The 6,000-nt window shown below is 44.5% G+C and overlaps 1 protein-coding gene across 1 annotated transcript in view; it reads right to left on the bottom strand.

The window, feature by feature from the left end:
* The window catches only part of LOC147530366 (uncharacterized), a 112,912-nt gene extending 110,164 nt beyond the window's left edge, over positions 1-2,748 (bottom strand). Inside the window, exon 1 of the mRNA XM_086651369.1 lies at positions 2,235-2,748. The gene's annotated coding sequence lies outside the window, so the exon portion shown is untranslated. The remainder of the gene's footprint in view (positions 1-2,234) is intronic.
* Positions 2,749-6,000: the final 3,252 nt, after the last annotated feature.

Here is a 6,000-nt window from a genome sequence, read left to right on the forward strand (position 1 = left end):
GTACACCCTAAGGAAAATAATTTTCCAGCACGTGGGAAAAGAATTTTCCAGCAAATCTCCCGATCCAAACGAGGTCTTCTTCTCCAACCAAATTTCTATCTCTCATCCTACTGTTTCTCTCTATGTTTCTATTCTAATCCGAATCAACTAACACCAACAAGTTTGAAGATAAAGGGATTGTATTAAATGAAGAAATTAGATAACAATCACTCTCTCTCCCTCTCTGTTTCTCTGAATACAATCATCTCTCTCTCTCACTCTCTGTTTTGTTAATTTATCTCTCTCACTAAAAGAAATACAGAAGATGAAGAAGAAAAGATGAATAAGAAATGCTCTCTGTTTCTTACCCGATAATGGTATTAATGGTGACTCTCTGTTTCTTAGCCCAGATATGCTTTCTCTCTCTGATCTTTATATTTTAGTTGAGCTTCAGAGAGGATTTGACCCCCCCCCCCCAAAGATGAGATGCCTTTCTGGTTTTGTTTCTTCTGCCTTTTATATCAGAGTAGATGACCCAAAATAAAGATTAGTAGCAGCTCCCTCTCTCTAACAATATCCTTTGTTCCTTCTTCAGAGAAATCCTAAAATCATCTCACTTTCTATCTCTACTGCAATGCTTCCAGCCAAGCTTTGCCTTTAGGTTCTAAGCATGTGAAAAGTTAGGTTAAAAATTATTAGAAATGCTGAGTACAGAAATGTATTTGAATGAATCTTAGATATAATGCATTTTTAATTCAATGTTTGTATATTCTGTCTGGTAGTTTGTAAAATGTATTTTTAAGTTTGTACATTGCATCTTGTAGTTTGTACAATGCATATTTTACTATGTAATCCTTACTAGTTAGTCACTTTATGTTCTAAGCATTTGTTGGGTTATGAACTATTAGAAATGCTGAATGCATAAATGACTTTGTATATAGAGGGGTAAAGTTGGAAGAAAAGAAAAAAGTTTTTGCCTAAAGACGGGATTTGGTGCATTGGGATCTTCATTTGGATTAGATGTGGGTTTATAATTTATTTTGAACTATTGATACATTTTGGATGATGAGTGGTAACTGAAGGAGTTGAAGGAGATGTCCTTCGACCAAGATGACAATGCGAGCAATATGTTGGCTAGGACAATTGATGAATAAGATCGTCAAGTCCGATTGATTTGGGGGTCGTAGCGTTTAGCTAGAAACCAACTACGATCGTCGAATTACGAAGTAATTTGCGGCTAACTTCGATCGGATCCTACATCGGGTTACACATAAGAATGGGTATTTAATCGGATGATATGACTAGTGGGAGTGTGATATAACATTGGGAATGTCCCATAAACATATCTCACATGCCTAAATAGAATTTGGGCAAAAGATAGTAAAAAGGCCCGAAATAAGGGTTTTGGGTCTAGGCCGATTCGGGCACTTTTAGGGCTCGGATTGGGCTGATTTTTGGAGGGACGTTTCCTTATGTTATGAACATTAAATCTGCCAATTTTGGCTGGGTTTGGAAATCATCTCCTTAGGGAATTCAGAAAATATCAACTAGTTGCTTTTTCGACTATTTCCCCAAATCTTATTCTAAAGGGTGTTTTAGGAAACCTAAAAGGAGGTGGATTCTTATTAGGGTTCTATATAAAAACTCTTAGGGCAGAGAATACGGGGTGGAATTTCTCTCTAAGCTTTCTTACTCTACCACATCAAGTAGAGAGGAGAAAGTGAGCTAATTCCCAAGCTATCTTCTAGTCAAGCAAGAAGAAGGTCTTCTTATTATCAAACCACCATTGGAGTGCTAGCGAGCTTTCAAGGAGGGAGATTAAATACACTATTCGGTGTCCCAAGTAGAGGAGCTACGTTTGAAGCTCTTGGTCTTCTTTAATTTATACAACTAGTTCGAGGGAAATAGCGATTAAGGTAATCTACTATCTTCTAATTGGTTAGTTACTAGTTTTGCATGATGATCTTGGGGATACTAGTGTTAGACATTAGATGTCGATATCCGCTATAAACACTAGTATAAGGGTATAATTCTGATGCACCCGAAAAGGTTGCACACCCAAGCGGAGGTATCAAGTAGTAATCCGGCAAAGCCGGGATCGATCCAAGGATAGGAAGGTAGTTTGGATATCGAAGGGTCTTGTCCCTCGGTCTAGATAGTTCAAGCTAACTTAGACTAAAAAGGAAGGAAACAAAGATAAATGGGGGTTTGATCGAACAAGGTGATAAGAGAGTAAAGGAAACAAGTAAAATAACTAAACTAAACAATAAAAGTAACGAGCGAGAGAGATTCGAGAGAAGAGTCGAAGGAACAAGAGTCGGGAGACGGTAAGAGTTGATTCGGGTAAAAGTTAATTGAGACGGATACTTCGATCCACAAGATCGACAATGACAAATACTATGTATCTATTCACATGAAAGTGTAATTAACTTCACCCACATTGACAATCCTAAGCATCATGTGTCTAACTAAGCATAACCGATCAAACGTCACTAAGCATCGACTATCAAACTTACACACACCATCTAATGAATTGAGAATGAACAAGTATGACACTAATAAGCATAATACGTCAAACTAAGTATAATCGATCAAACGTCACTAAGCATCGATTATCAAACTAAGTACGCATTATCAAAGTTCGTGTCAATAGACGATTACGATCGAGGCTTCTAGTTTATAAAACTAGACGAAGACAATTAAACTCACATGTAAACAAATAATAAGCCAATCATCACATTCAAATCATGCTTCAAGAGTATCAAAATACGTGTAGACGGTAAAATGTCTACGGGTCGGAAAGTCTGACAGTCAACGGGTCAACGGTCAAAGTCTTGTCGGGTCGGGTCGGATGCTTCGGGGACCGGCTACGTGTCGAAAAGAACCTGCACACAATAAGAGAGAAGAGATCGTGAAGCCTCTGGGACACCGGGATGGTGCCGGCCTAAGGGGGCTCCGACGGTCAAGTCAGATACTCGGTCAAATATAAATAAGAAAGTCAAAGTGGGCAATAGAAGGGTAACCGTCGTCGGAGTGCTTAGGTGCCGCGGCTCGTGAAGTTGTCGGAACAGATCCCCACGGTAGTGATTTACTTACGGTAATTAAGAGGGTGATGGTGATGATATATTGTCGTTGACTTGCTAGTCGTAAGTGGGACTTGCAATAAGGTGCTGGTCGTAAAGGGATCAGCGATAAGGTGCTGGTCGTAAGTGGATCGGATGATGAGGATCGTTGGATCGATGACGTTGATACGGTCAGCTTGTTACCGTTGAAGGGAAGATATATTAGGTCAGAGAGCTCTCTTATGCGATAAGGTGGTGGTGGTATGGTGTCGATACGGCTAGCTCGTTATCGTTTGATTCGTGACCACCAGACTCTTATCTCCGAACTTCTAAGATGATGAGTCAGAGACTTTGAGAGAATCGAGAGACCTTTGAGATGCTTATGAGAGAGTAAGTGAGTGGAGAGAATGGATTTAGCTACTCGAGTACTGTTGTCGAATATTGGATGCCCTTGTCTGAGTTTTGCTTCTCGTATTTATAGTGGTGGAAAGGGATTGCCTTGATGACAACCAGCTAGTAACCGACGTATTTATTCCGCGTCATTACTCCTGAGAGATACGTTAAGGGCTAGAGGATCTGACCGTCAGATGAATATTCGAATTTCTCGAGGGACGGCTAAGATGTTACCGCGTGTGCGGTAAGCTACTGGCCAGTAACACCCGTCTTTAAGTGGCGGATACGGAATATTTACCACTAGTGCGGTTATGGATTGCGCAATAATCCTCTGGCCGTAAGATTGCCTAGTACTGGCAGGTGGCTATCGCGTGACACGTGTTAGATTCGCTTAGTGCCAAACGGGTATGGATTCGGTGACCCGAGTAGCGACTTGGGCCATTATCGGGCCTTCTTATTTAGCCTCGCGGATTTTACCCTTACGAAGCGGTTGTTTCCTTTATTCTACAGGCACCTCGTGGGCGGATATTTACCCATACAATTTGCCCCCCACTCTCTAAGTCTGTATGCAGAGTTAGAGAGTAGTGAGGTATGACCGTGTCAGCGGAAGAGTGCGCATCTCGATCATATTTTATTAGCGGGAGTGCCACTTCGCACTGTGAGGATGGTCGTTTCGAAGTTGAGTGCCTTGTTCGAATGTCGAAGATTCCGATAGGTCCCAGAGACGTGGTCAGATAAGGGATTACGAAAGAATTCGTCGAAAAGAAAATGGTTGCGGAGAAGGGCCCGACGGGATAGTAAGGGGTCGTCCGGGCGACCGTGGATGCGTTTCACGAGGCGAACGATAGTCGTCCAGAGACGACCAACGCGCTACTGCGAGGGCGCGCAGTAGCGCGCCACGTGGCAGACGCTGGTCGTCCGGAGACGACCAGCGCGCTACTGCGAGGGCGCGCAGTAGCGCGCCACGTGGAGGACGCTGGTCGTCCGGAGACGACCAGCGCGCTACTGCGAGGGCGCGCAGTAGCGCGCCACGTGGCGGACGCTGGTCGTCCGGAGACGACCAGCGCGCTACTGCGAAGGCGCGCAGTAGCGCGCCACGTGGCGGACGCTGGTCGTCCGGAGACGACCAGCGCGCTACTGCGAAGGCGCGCAGTAGCGCGCCACGTGGCGGACGCTGGTCGTTCTGGGAACGACCAGCGCGTTCCTGCGCTAGCGGCCAGGAACGCGCCACGTGGCGCGCGCTGGTCGTTCTTGGAACGACCAGCGCGTTCCTGTGCCGAGGGCCATTCGGCCTCTTTCCGTTCGGGTCGGCCCTCTCGCTTTCTTTTTGTTCGGGAGTCGCACATTCTGTTTCCGTGGATATCTTAAGGGTCCTTGGGACGCTTAGGTTGTTCGCGTGTCCGGTGTCCAAACGTATTTGCGCGGAAGACCTCCTTGCGGGAAGGAGGTGGGGGGTACCCCTTGGATTGGACCCTATAAAAAGGGATGACAGGTCATTGTTTCACTCACCACTTGGAGTTTGGAGAGAGATTTTGGGGATTCTTCACCTTGATAAGGTATTTTTCTCTTTCCTACCTGATTTTGTTGAGTTTTTTGCTTGAAATTTTTGTGTTCTTCAATTGTTCTTGATTCGTTCTTGAATGTTCATAGCGTTTGATCTTTTAAGTTACTTTCCTTATTTGTTGGCATGCGTTTTTGAGATTGCATACCTTGAGTTAGTTACTGCTAGGATCGATACCTTGAGTAAACTATTGCTAGGATCGATACCTTGAGTGAACTACTGCTAGGATCGTTACCTTGAGTGAACTACTGCTAGGACCAATACCTTGAGTGAATTACTGCTAGGATCGATACCTTGAGTGAATTACTGCTGGAATCGATACCTTGAGTGAACTCCTGCTAGGATCAATACTTTGAGTGAATTACTAGGCTTATGTCTCGTTTAAATGTTCCCCTCAAACCAGTTGTTGGGTTTGAAACCTTATCCCTTTATCCTACAGACTTTTGCCATCCGGGATGAGTCATCGTGGACACGGTAATCCCTCTAGGCCGCTTCGCGTGCCAGAACATTCTGAATTCCGGCGACAGAAGGTGCTCGAACGAGTGACCTTGAAACGTCTATCGGTAAATCCGGCTTCAACTATTATGGTGGACGGACTAAAGGATATACGATTCATGTTCAATATCCCTGTCTCCATAGAGCTTAGGCTTCCGCAGCCCAACGAACTTGTCGACGAGGACCATGGCGGTTGGACCGCATTCTACATGATTCCCTTCTTGATGGGATTTAGGTTTCCCGTCCCCCGTTTGGTGCATGGGATTTTGAGTCACTACGAGATAGCTCCTTCACAACTCATACCTAGCGCGTGGAGACTTCTTTTGTGCTTGGAAGTGTTGGCCTACCTACAGCAGGTAGAGCTTTCAGCTAGCGATGTAGTTCGCTTTTATCACTTGACGAGCCATTCCAGGGATAATGGTCGTTATGGTTTCAAATTGCGGAAGCCTGGTGCTCATTTAATCACTGCAATGCCGGCTACCGACCGAAAGTGGCAAACCGGTTATTTCC

Source organism: Eschscholzia californica, unplaced genomic scaffold, assembly GCF_041429995.1.
Source record: "Eschscholzia californica isolate CP2 unplaced genomic scaffold, dmEscCali1.0.p SCAF_7, whole genome shotgun sequence".
In the NCBI taxonomy this organism is placed as follows: domain Eukaryota; kingdom Viridiplantae; phylum Streptophyta; class Magnoliopsida; order Ranunculales; family Papaveraceae; genus Eschscholzia; species Eschscholzia californica.